Source organism: Pristiophorus japonicus, unplaced genomic scaffold (assembly GCF_044704955.1).
Source record: "Pristiophorus japonicus isolate sPriJap1 unplaced genomic scaffold, sPriJap1.hap1 HAP1_SCAFFOLD_128, whole genome shotgun sequence".
Taxonomy (NCBI): domain Eukaryota; kingdom Metazoa; phylum Chordata; class Chondrichthyes; family Pristiophoridae; genus Pristiophorus; species Pristiophorus japonicus.
In genome coordinates, this window is record NW_027250946.1 from 159,254 (window position 1) to 171,719 (window position 12,466).

Sequence of the window (12,466 nt, forward strand, 5' to 3'; positions counted from 1 at the left end):
GGGGGACTATGAGAGCTTGAGGAGTATGAGAGCTTGGGGGAGTAGGAGAGCTTGGGGGAGTAGGAGAGCTTGGGGGAGTAGGAGAGCTTGGGTGAGTAGGAGAGCTTGGGGGAGTAGGGAAGTTTAGGGGAGTAGGAGAGCTTGGGGAGTGGGAGAGCTTGTGGGAGTAAGAAAGCTTGGGGGAGTAGGAGAGCTTTGGGGAGTTGGAGAGCTTGGGGGAGTAGGAGAGCTTGGGGGAGTAGGAGAGCTTGGGGGAGTAGGAATGCTTGGGGGAGCAGGAGAGCTTGGGGGAGTAGGAGAGCTAAGGCGAGTTGGAGAGCTTGGGGGAGTAGGAGCGCTTGTGGGAGTACGAGAGCTTGGGGGAGTAGGATAGCTTGGGGGAGTTGGAGAGCTTGTGGGTGTACGAGAGCTTGGGCTAGTAGGAGAGCATGGGCGAGTAGGAGAGCTTGGGGGAGTAGGAGAGCTTGGGGGAGTAGGAGAGCTTGGGGAGGGAGTAGGAGAGCTTGGGGGAGTAGGAGAGTTGGAGGAGCAGGCGAGCTTGGGGAGTAGGAGAGCTTGGGGGAGTAGGAGATATTTGGGGAGTAGGAGAGCTTGGGGGAGTAGGAGAGCTTGGCGGAGTAGGAGAGTTGGGGGAGTATGAGAGATTGGGGGAGTAGGAGAGCTTGGGGGAGTAGGAGAGCTTCCCGGAGTAGGAGAGCTTGGGGGAGTAGGAGAGCTTGGGGGAGTAGGAGAGCTTGGCGGAGTAGGAGAGCTTGGGGGAGTAGGAGAGCTTTGCGGAGTAGGAGTGATTGGGGGAGTAGGAGAGCTTGGGGGAGTCGGGGAGCATGGGGGAGTAGGAGAACTTGGCGGAGTAGGAGAGATTGGGGTCATAGGAGAGCTTCCCGGAGTTTGAGAGCTTCCCGGAGTAGGAGATCTTGGGGGAGTAGGAGGGCATGGGGGAGTAGGAGAGCTCGGGGGCTTAGGAGAGCTTGGGGGAGTAGGAGAGCTTGGGGGAGTAGGAGAGCTTGGGGGAGTAGGAGAGCATGGGGTTGTAGGAGAGCTTAGGGGAGAAGGAGAGCTTGGGGGAGCAGGATAGCTTGGGGGCGCAGGAGAGCTTACCGGAGTTGGAGAGCTTGGGAGAGTAAGAGAGCTTGGGGGAGTAAGAGAGCTTGGGGGTGGAAGAGAGCTTGGGGGAGTAAGATAGCTTGGTGGAGTAAGAGACCTTGGGGGTGTAAGAGAACTGGGGGAGTAGGAGAGCTTGGGGGAGTCGGAGAGCTTGGGGGAGTAGGAGAGCTTGGGCGAGTAGGAGAGCTTGGGGGAGTAAGAGAGCTTGCGGGAGGACGAGATCTTGGGGGAGTAAGAGAGCTTGGGGTGTCGGAGAGCTTTGGGGAGCAGGAGAGCTTGGGGGTGTAGGAGCGCTTGGGGGAGTAGGAAAGCTTGAGGGAGGAGGAGAGCTTGGGGGTGTAGGAGAGCTTGGGAGAGTTGGAGAGCTTGGGGAGTAGGAGAGCTTGGGCGAGTCGGAGAGCTTGGGTGAGTAGGAGAGCTTGGGGGAGCAAGAGAGCTTGGGGGAGCAGGATAGCTTGGGGGAGCATGAGAGCTTGGGGGAGAAGGAGAGCTTGGTGGAGTAGGAAAGCTTCGGGGAGTAGGAGAGCTTGGGGGAGTAGAAGAGATTGGGGGAGTAGGATAGGTCGGGGAGTAGGAGAGCTTGCGGGAGTAGGAAAGCATGCAGGAGTCGGAGAGCTTGCGGGTGTAGGTAAGCTTACCGGAGTAGGAGAGCTTGGGGGAATAGGAGAGATTGGGGGAGTAGGATAGCTTAGCAGAGCAGGAGAGCTTGGTGGAGTAGGAGAGCTTGGTGCAGTAGGAGATCTTGGGGGATGAGGAAAACTTGGGAGAGCAAGAGAGCTTTGGAGAGCAAAAGAGCTTGGGGGAGTAGGAGAGCTTTGGGGAGTAGGAGAGCTTACCGGAATCGGAGAGCTTGGGGGAGTAGGAGAGCTTGGGGGAGTCGGAGAGCTTCCCGGAATAGGAGAGCTTGGGGAAGTAGGATAGGTGGGCGAGAAGGAGAGCTTGTGAGAGAAGGAGAGCTTTCAGTAGTGGGAGAGCTGACCGGATTAGGAGAGCTTCCCAGAGTAGGAGAGATTGGGGGAGACAGAGAGCTTACCGGAGTTGCTGAGCTTGGGGGAGTAGGAGAGCTTGGGGGAGTAAGAGAGCTTGGGGATGTAGTAGAGCTTTGGGGAGTAGGAGAGCTTGGGGAAGTAGGAGAGCTGACGGGAGTAGGAGAGCTGACCGGAGTAGGAGAGCTGACCGGAGTAGGATAGTTTACCCGAGTAGGAGAGCTTACCAGAGTAGGAGAGCTTACCGGAGTAAGAGAGCTAACCGGAGTAGGAGAGCTGGCCGGAGTAGGAGAGTTTGGGGGAGTATGAGAGATTGGGGGAGTTGGATAGCTTGGCGGAGTAGGGTAGCTCGGGGGAGTAGGAGAGCTTACCGGAGTAGGATAGCTTGGAGGAGCAGGATAGGTGGGGGAGTTGAAGAGTTTGGGAGAGTTGGAGAGCTTGGGGGAGTAGGTAAGCTAATCGAAGTAGGAGAGCTTGGGTGAGACGGAGAGCTTGGAGGAGTATGAGAGGTTGCGGGGTGCAGGAGAACTTCCCGGAAGAGGAGAGCTTCGGAGAGTAGGATAGGTGGGGGAGTAGGGGAGCTTGGGGGAGTAGGAGAGCTTGTGGTAGGAGGAGAGCTTGTGGGAGTAGGAGAAATTGGGGGAGTAGGAGAGCTTGGGGGTGTAGGAGAGCTTACCGGAGTAGGAGAGCTTGGGGATGTAGGAGAGCATACCGGAGTAGGAGAAATTGGAGGTGAAGGTCAGCTGACCGGAGTAGGAGAGCATGAGGGAGTATGTAAGCTTACCGGAGAAGGAGAGCTTGCGGGAGTAGGTGAGCTTACCGGAGTAGGAGAGCTTGCGGGAGTAGGATAGCTTACTGGAGTAGGAGAACCTGGGGGAGTAGGAGAGCTTGGGGGACTAGGAGAGCTTGGGGGAGTAGGAGACCTTGGGGGAGTAGGAGAGCTTGGGAGAGTAGGAGAGCTTGGGGGTGTAGGAGAGCTTGGGGGAGTCGGAGAGCTTGGGGGAGTAGGAGAGCTTGGGAGAGTAGGAGAGCTTGGCGTAGCAGGAGAGCTTGTGGGAGTAGGAGAGCTTGGGGGTGTAGGAGAGATTGCGGGAGTAGGAGAGCTTGGAGGAGTAGGAGAGCTTGGGGGATTAGGAGAGCTTGGGGGAGTAGGAGAGCTTGGGAGAGTCGGAGAGCTTCCCGCAATAGGAGAGCTTGCGGGCGTAGGATAGTTGGGGGAGTAGGAGAGCTTGTGAGCATCGGAGAGCTTTCCAGAGTAGGAGAGCTTACTGGAGTAGAATAGCTTGGGGGAGTAGGATAGGTGGGGGAGTCGGAGAGCTTGCGGGTGTAGGTAAGCTTACCGGAGTAGGAGAGCTTGGGGGAATAGGAGAGATTGGAGGAGTGGGATAGCTTAGCGGAGCAGGAGAGCTTGTTGGAGTAGGAGAGCTTGGTGGAGTAGGAGAGCTTGATGGAGTTGGAGATCTTGGGGGAGTAGGAAATCTTGGGAGAGCAAGAGAGCTTGGGAGAGCATGAGAACTTGGGGGAGTAGGAGAGCTTTGGGGAGTAGGAGAGCTTACCGGACTCGGAGAGCTTGGGGGAGTAGGAAGAGCTTGGGGGAGTATGAGATCTTGGGAGTGCAGGAGAGTTACGGGAGCAGGAGAGCTTGGGGAGCAGGAGAGCTTGGGGGAGCAGGAGATCTTGGAAGAGCAGGAGAGCGTGGGGGAGGAGGAGAGCTTTGGGGAGGAGGAGAGCTTGGGGGAGCAGGAGAGCTTGGAGGAGCAGGTGAGCTTGGGGGAGCAGGAGAGATTGGGGGAGTAGGAGAGCTTGTGGGAGTAGGAGAGCTTGGGGGAGTAGTGGAGCTTGGGGGAGTAGGAGAGATTGGGGGAGTCGGAGAGCTTTCCGTAATAGGAGTCCTTGCGGGCGTAGGATAGGTGTGGGACTAGGAGAGCTTGTGAGAGTAGGAGAGCTTTCAGGAGTGGGAGAGCTGACCGGATTAGGAGAGCTTACCGGAGTAGGAGAGATTCGGGGAGACGGAGAGATTCCCGGAGTAGTTGAGATTGGGGGAGTAGTTGATCTTGGGAGAGTAGGAGAGCTTGGGGGATTAGGAGAGCTTGGGGGATTAGGAGAGCTTGGGGGAGTAGGAGAGCTTGGGAGAGTCGGAGAGCTTCCCGCAATAGGAGAGCTTGCGGGTGTAGGCTAGGTGGGGGAGTAGGAGAGCTTATGAGAATCGGAGAGCTTTCCAGAGTAGGAGAGCTAACTGGAGTAGAATAGCTTGGGGGAGTAGGAGAGGTGGGGGAGACGGAGAGCTTGCGGGTGTTGGTAAGCTTACCGGAGTAGGAGAGCTTGGGGGAATAGGAGAGATTGGAGGAGTGGGATAGCTTAGCGGAGCAGGAGAGCTTGTTGGAGTAGGAGAGCTTGGTGGAGTAGGAGAGCTTGATGGAGTTGGAGAGCTTACCGGAATCGCAGAGCTTGGGGAGGCAGGAGAGCTTGGGGGTGCAGGAAATCTTGGGGGAGCAGGAGAGCTTGGGGGAGGAGGAGAGCTTGGGGGAGGAGGAGAGCTTGGGGGAGCAGGAGAGCTTGGGGGAGTAGGAGAGATTGGGGGAGTCGGAGAGCTTTCCGCAATAGAAGTGCTTGCGGGCGTAGGATAGGTGTGGGACTAGGAGAGCTTTTGAGAGTAGTAGAGCTTTAAGGAGTGGGAGAGCTGACCGGATTAGGAGATCTTACCGGAGTAGGAGAGATTGGGGGAGACGGAGAGCTTCCCGGAGTAGTTGAGATTGGGGGAGTAGTTGAGCTTGGGGGAGTAGGAGAGCTTGGGGGAGTAGGAGTGCTTGTGGGAGTAGGAGAGCTTGGGGAATTAGGAGAGCTGAACGGAGTAGGCGATCTGACCGGAGTAGGAGAGCTTACCGGAGTAGGAGAGCTTACCAGAGTAGGAGAGTTTACCGGAGTAGGAGAGCTTATCTGAGTAGGAGAGCTGACCAGAGTAGGAGAGCTGACCGGAGTAGGAGTGCTGACTGGAGTAGGAGAGCTGATCGGAGTAGGAGAGTTTGTGGGGAAGGAGAGCTTGGGGGAGAAGGAGAGCATCCTGGAGTACGAGAGCTTGGGGGAGTAGGAGAGCTTGGGGGAGTAGGAGAGCTTGGGGGAGCAGGAGAGCTTACCGGAGTAGGAGAGCTGACCGGAAAAGGAGAGCTTCCCGTAGTAGGAGAGCTTGGGGGAGTTGGAGATCTTGTGGGAGCAGAGTAGCTTAATGGAGTAGGAGAGCTTACCAGAGCATGGGAGCTTGGGCGTGTCGGTGAGCTAACCGGAGTAGGAGTGATAACCGTAGTCGGAGAGCTTGCGGGAGTAGGAGAGCTTGGCTGATTAGGAGAGCTTACCGGATTAGGAGAGCTTACCGGAGTAGAAGAGCTTCCCGGAGTAGGAGAGCTTGCGCCAGTAGGAGCGCTTGAGGGCGTAGGAGAGCTTTTGGGAGTAGGAGAGCTTGGGGGAGTAGGAAAGCTTGGTGGACTTGGAGAGCTTGTGGGAGTAGGAGAGCTTGGGCGAGTCGGAGAGATTGTGGAGTCGGAGAGCTTGGGGGAGTCGGAGAGCTTGGGGGAGTCGGAGAGCTAGGGGGAGTTGGAGAGCTTGGGGGAGTAGGAGTGCTTGGGGGAGTAGGAGAGTTTTGGGGAGTAGGAGAGCTTGGGGGAGGAGGAGTGCTTACCGGAGTAGAAGAGCTTACCGGAGAAGAAGAGCTTACCAGAGTAGGAGAGCTTACCAGAGAAGGAGAACTTACCGGAGTAGGAGAGTTTGGGCGAGTCGGAGAGCTTGGGGGATGAGGAGAGCTTCCCGGAGTAGGAGAGTTTGGGGCAGTAGGAGAGCTTGGGGGAGTAGGAGAGCTTGGGGGAGTAGGAGAGCTTGGGGGAGTCGGAGAGCTTGGGCGAGTAGGATAGCTTGGTAGAGTAGGATAGTTTGGGGGAGTAGGAGTGTTTGGGGGAGGAGGAGAACTTGGGGGAATAGGAGAGCTTGGGGATGTAGGAGAGCTTGGGTGTGTAGGAGAGTTTGGGGGAGTAGGAGAGCTTAGGGAAGTAGGAGAGCTTGGGGGAATAAGAGAGCTGACCGGAGTAGGAGAGTTAACCGGAATAAAGAGAGCTTGAGGGTGTGGGAGAGCTTGAGGAAATAGGAGTGCTTGGGGGAGTAGGATAACTTGGGGGAGTAGGAGAGCTTGGGAGAGTAGGAGAGCTTGGGGGAGTAGGAGAGCTTGGGGGAGTCGGAGACCTTGGGGGAGTAGGAGAGCTTGGGGGAGTAGGAACGCTTGGGGAGTAGGAGAGCTTGGGGGAGTAGGAGAGCTTGGAGGATTAGGAGAGCTTGGGGGAGTAGGAGAGCTTGGGGTAGTGGGAGAGCTTGGGGGAGTAGGAGAGCTTGGGGGATTAGGAGAGCTTGGGGGAGTAGAAGAGCTTGGGGGAGTCGGAGAGCTTGGGGGAGTCGGAGAGCTTGGGGGAGTCGGAGAGCTTGGGGGATTAGGAGAGCTTGGGGGAGTAGGAGAGCTTGGGGGAGTAGGAGAGCTTGGGTGAGTAGGAGAGCTTGGGGGAGTAGGAGAGCTTGGAGGAGTAGGAGAGCTTGGGGAGTAGGAGAGCTTGAGGGAGTAGGAGAGCTTGGGGGAGTAGGAGAGCTTGGGGGAGTAGGAGAGCTTGGGGGAGTAGTAGAGCTTGGGAAAGTAGGAGAGCTTGGAGGTGTAGGAGAGCATGGAGGTGTAGGAGAGCTTGGAGGTGTAGGAGAGCTTGGGGGAGGAACAGAGCTTGGGGGAGGAGGCGAGCTTGGGGGAGGAGGAGAGCTTGGGGGAGGGGGAAAGCTTGGGGGAGGAGGAGAGCTTGGGAGAGGAGGAGCGCTTGGTGCAGCAGGAGAGCTTTTTGGAGCAGGAGAGCTTGGTGGAGCAGGAGAGCTTAGTGGAGCAGGAGAGCCTCGTGGAGTCGGAGAGCTTGGTGGAGTTGGAGAGCTTGGTGGAGCAGGAGATCTTGCGCGAGTACGAGAGCTTGGGGGAGTAGGAGAGCTTTCCAGAATAGGAGAGCTTGGGGCAGTAGGATAGGTGGGGGTGTAGGAGAGCTTGGGGGAGTCCGGGAGCTTTCCGGAGTGGGAGAGCTGACCGGATTAGGAGAGCTTACCGGAGTAGGAGAGTTTGAGGCAGTAGGAGAGATTGGGGGAGTAGGAGAGCTTGGGGGTGTAGGAGAGCTTGGGGGAGGAGGAGAGCTTGGGTAGTAGGAGAGCTTGGGGGAGTAGGAGAGCTTGGGTAGTAGGAGAGCTTGGGGGAGTAGGAGAGCTTGGGGGAGTCGGAGAGCTTGGGGAATATGAGAGCTTGGGGGAGTAGGATAGCTTGGGTGAGTAGGAGAGCTTACCTGAGTAGGAGAGCTTGAGGCAGTAGGAGAGATTGGGGGAGTAGGGGAGCTTGGGGGTGTAGGAGAGCTTGGGGGAGGAGGAGAGCTTGGGGGAGTAGGAGAGCTTGGGGGAGTAGGAGAGCTTGGGGGAGTAGGAGAGCTTGGGGGAGGAGTAGAGCTTGGGGGAGCAGGATAGCTTGGGGGAGTAGGAGAGCTGACCGGAGTAGGAGAGTTAACCGGCGTAAAGAGAGCTTGAGCGAGTGGAGAGCTTGAGGGAGCAGGAGATCTTACCAGAGTAGGAGAGCTTGGGGGAGTAGGAGAGCTTGGGGGGAAGGAGAGCTTAGGGGTGAAGGAGAGCATCCCGGAGTAGGAGAGCTTGGGGTAGTAGGAGAGCTTGTGGGAGCAGGGTAGCTAACCGGAGTAGGCGCGCTTACCGGAGTAGGGGAGTTTGGCATGTCGGTGAGCTTGGGCGAGTAGGAGAGCTAACCGGAGTACGAGAGCTTGGGGGAGTAGGAGAGCTTGGGGGAGTAGGAGAGCTTGGGGGAGTAGGAGAGCTTACCGGAGTAGGAGAGCTGACCGGAGTAGGAGAGGTGGGACGAGTAGGAGAGTTTGGGGGTGCAGGAGAGCTTGCGCCAGTAGGAGCGCTTGAGGGAGTAGGAGAGCTTGGGGGAGTAGGAGAGCTTGGGGGAGTAGGAGAGCTTGGGGGAGTAGGAGAGCTTGGGGGAGTAGGAGAGCTTGGGGGAGTAGGAGAGCTTGGTTGAGTGGGAGAGCTTGAGGGAATAGGAGAGATTGGGGGAGCAGGAGAGCTTGGAGGAGTAGGAGAGCTTGGGGGAGTAGGAGAGCTTGGGGGAGTAGTAGAGCTTGGGGGAGTAGGAGAGCTTGGGGGAGTAGGAGAGCTTGGGGGAATAGGAGTGCTTGGGGGAGTAGGATAGCTTGGGGAAGTAGCAGAGTTTGGGTGAGCAGGAGAGCTTGGTGGAGTAGGAGAGCTTGGGGTGTAGGAGAGCTTGGGCGAGTAGGAGAGCTTGGGGGATTAGGAGAATTGTGGGAGTAGGAGAGTTTGGGGGAGTCGGAGAGCTTGGTAAATATGAGATCTTGGGGGAGTAGGACAGCTTGGGTGAGTAGGAGAGCTTACCTGAATAGGAGAGCTTGAGGCAGTAGGAGAGATTGGGGGAGTAGGAGAGCTAGGGGGTGTAGGAGAGCTTGGGGCAGGAGGAGAGCTCGGGGGAGTAGGAGAGCTTCGGGTGGTAGCAGAGCTTGAGGGAGCAGGAGAGCTTGGGGGAGGAGTAGAACTTGGGGGAGTAGGAGAGCTTGGGGTAGTCGGAGAGCTGACCGAAGTAGGAGAGTTAACCGGAGTAAAGAGAGCTTGAGAGAGTGTGAGAGCTTGAGGGAGTAGGAGAGCTTACCAGAGTAGAGAGCTTGGGGGAGTAGGAGTGCTTGCGGTGAAGCAGAGCTTGGGGGAGAAAGAGAGCATCCCGGAGTAGGAGAGCTTGGGGGAGCAGGAGAGCTTGTGGGAGCAGGGTAGCTTACCGAGTAGGAGAGCTTCCCGGAGTAGGGGAGGTTGGGCGTGTCGGTGAGCTTGGGGGAGTAGGAGAGCTTACCGGAGTAGGAGAGCTGACCGGAAAAGGAGAGCTTAACGGAGTAGGAGAGTTTTGGGGTGCATGAGAGCTTGCGCCAGTAGGAGCGCTTGAGGGCGTAGGAGAGCTTGGGGGAGTAGGAGAGCTTGGGGGAGTAGGAAAGCTTGGTGAAGTAGGAGAGCTTGTGGGAGTCGGAGAGCTTGGGCGAGTCGGAGAGATTGTGGAGTCGAAGAGCTTGGGGGATTTGGAGAACTTACCGGAGTAGGAGAGCTTAAGGCAGTAGGAGAGCTTGGAGGAGTAGGAATGCTTACCGGATTGGGAGAGCTTGCGGGAGTAAGAGAGCATAGGGAGTAGGAGAGCATGTGGAAGCAGAGTAGCTTAACGGAGCAGGAGAGCTTATCGGAGCAGGGGAGTTTGGGCGTGTCGGTGAGCTTGGGCGAGTAGGAGAGCTAACCGGAGTAGGAGTGCTAACCGTAGTAGGAGAGCTTGCGGGAGTAGGAGAGCTTGGGTGAGCAGGAGATCTTACCGGAGTCGGAGAGCTTATCGGATTAGGAGAGTTTACCTGATTAGGAGAGCTTACCGGATTAGGAGAGCTTACCGGAGTAGAAGAGCTTGGGTGAAAAGGAGAGCTTGGGGGAGTAGGAGAGCTGGCGGGAATAGGAGAGCTTGGGGGAGTAGGAGAGCCAAGGGGAGCAGGAGAGCTTGGGGGAATAGGAGTGCTTGGGGAAGTAGGATAGCTTGGGGGAGTAGGAGAGCTTGGGGGAGTAGGAGAGCTTGAGGGAGTAGGAGAGCTTGGGGGAGCAGGAGAGCTTGGAGGAGTAGGATAGCTTGGGGGAGTAGGAGAGCTTGGGTGAGTAGTAGAGCTTGGCGGAGTAGGAGAGCTTGGGGGAGTAGGGGAGCTTGGGGGAATAGGAGAGCTTGGGGGAGAAGGAGAGCTTGGGGAAGTAGGATAGCTTGGGGAAGTAGGAGAGCTTGGGGGAGTAGGAGAACTTTGGGGATTAGGAGAACTTGGGGGAGTCGGAGAGCTGGGCTGAGTATGAGAGCTTGGGGAGTATGAGAGCTTGGGGTGTATGAGAGCTTGGGGGAGTAGGATAGCTTGGGGGAGTAGGAGAGCTTACCAGAGTAGGAGAGCTTGAGGCAGTGAGAGAGCTTGGGGGAGTAGGAATGCTTACCGGAGTAGGAGAGCTTGGGGGAAGAGATGAGCTTGGGGGAGTAGGAGAGCTTGGGGGAGTAGGAGAGCTTGGGGGAGTAGGAGAGCTTGGGGGAGTAGGAGAGCTTGGGGGAGTAGGAGAGCTTTGGGGAGTAGGAGAGCTTGGGGGAGTAGGAGAGCTTGGGGGAGGAGGAGAGCTTGGGTTAGTAGGAGAGCTTGGGGGAGTAGGAGAGCTTGGGGGATACGGACAGCTTGGGGGAGTAGGATAGCTTGGTAGAGTAGGATAGTTTGGGGGAGTAGGACAGTTGGGGGGACGAGGAGAACTTGGGGGAGTAGGAGAGCTTGGGGGAGTCGGAGAACATGGGGGAGTAGGAGAGATTGGGGGAGTAGGAGAGCTTGGGGGAGTAGGAGAGCTTGGGGAGTAGGAGAGCTTGGGGGAGTAGGAGAACTTGGAGGAGTAGGAGAGCTTGGAGGAGTAGGAGAGCTTGGGGGAGTAGGAGAGCTTGGGTGAGTAGGAGAGCTTGGGGGAGTAGGAGAGCTTGGGGGAGTAGGAGAGCTTGGGGGAGTAGGAGAGCTTGGGGGAGTAAAAGAGCTTGGAGGAGTTGGAGAGCGTGGGGGAGTTGGAGAGCTTGGGGGAGTAGGAGAGCTTGGGGGAGTAGGAGAGCTTGGGGGAGTAGGAGAGTTTGGGGGAGTACGAGAGCTTGGGGGAGTAGGACAGCTTGGGGTAGTAGGAGTGCTTGGGGGAGTAGGAGAGCTTGGAGGAGTAGGAGAGCTTGGGGGAGTAGGAGAGCTTGGGGGAGTAGGAGAGCTTGGGTTAGTAGGAGAGCTTGGGGGAGTAGGAGAGCTTGGGGGAGCAGGAGACCTTCCGGAGTAGAAGAGCTTACCGGAGTAGAAGAGCTTACTGGAGTAGGAGAGCTTACCGGAGAAGGAGCGCTTACCGGAGTAGGAGAGCTTGGGCGAGTCGGAGAGCTTGGGGGAGTAGGAGAGCTTGGGGGATACGGAGAGCTTGGGGGAGTAGGATAGCTTGGTAGAGTAGGATAGTTTGGGGGAGTAGGAGAGTTGGGGGGAGGAGAAGAACTTGGAGGTGTAGGAGAGCTTGGGGGTGTAGGAGAGCTTGGGGGAGTCGGAGAACATGGTGGAGTAGGAGAGCTTGGGGGAGTTGGAGAGCTTGGGGAGTAGGAGAGCTTGGGGGAGTAGGAGAACTTGGAGGAGTAGGAGAGCTTGGGGGAGTAGGAGAGCTTGGGGCAGTAGGAGAGCTTGGGGGAGTAGGAGAGCTTGGGGGAGTAGGAGAGCTTGGGGGAGTAGCATAGCTTGGGGGAGTAAAAGAGCTTGGAGGAGTCGGAGAGCTTGGAGGATTCGGAGAGTTTGGGGGAGTAGGAGAGCTTGGGGGAGTAGGACAGCTTGGGGTAGTAGGAGAGCTTGGGGGAGTAGGAGAGCTTGGGGGAGTAGGAGAGCTTGGGGGAGTAGGAGAGCTTGGGGGAGCAGGAGAGCTTGGGGGAGCAGGAGAGCTTGGGGGAGCAGGAGAGCTTGGGGGATTAGGAGAGCTTGGGGGAGTAGGAGAGCTTGGTGGAGCAGGGGAGCTTCCATGAGTAGGAGAGCTTGTGGGAGTAGGAGAGCTTGGGGGAGTAGGAGAGCTTCGGGGAGTGGAGAGCTTGGGGGAGTAGGAGAGATTGGGGGAGTAGGAGAGCTTGGGGGAGTAGGAGAGCTTGAGGGAGTAGGAGAGCTTGGGGGAGCAGGAGAGATTGGAGGATTAGGAGAGCTTGTGGGAGTAGGAGAGCTTGGGGGAGTAGTAGAGCTTGGGTGAGTAGGAGAGCTAGGGGAAGTAGGAGAGCTTGCTGGAGTAGGAGAGCTTGGGGGAGTAGGAGAGCTTGGGGTAGTAGGAGAGCTTGGGGGATTAGGAGAACTTGGGCGAGTAGGACAGCTTGGGGGAGTCGGAGAGCTTGGGAAATATGAGAGCTTGGGGGAGTAGGACAGCTTGGGTGAGTAGGAGAGCTTACCTGAATAGGAGAGCTTGAGGCAGTAGGAGAGATTGGTGGAGTAGGAGAGCTTGGGGGAGGAGGAGAGCTTGGGGGAGTAGGAGAGCTTCGGGTTGTAGGAGAGCTTGGGGGAGTAGGAGAGCTTGGGGGAGGAGCAGAACTTGGGGGAGAAGGAGAGCTTGAGGTAGGAGGAGAGCTGACCGGAGTAGGAGAGTTAACCGGAGCAAAGAGAGCTTGAGGGAGTGGGAGAGCTTGAGGGAGTAGGAGAGCTTACCAGAGTAGGAGAGCTTAGGAGAGTAGGAGTGCTTGGGGGGCAGGAGAGCTTGGGGGAGAAGGAGAGCATCCCGGAGTACGA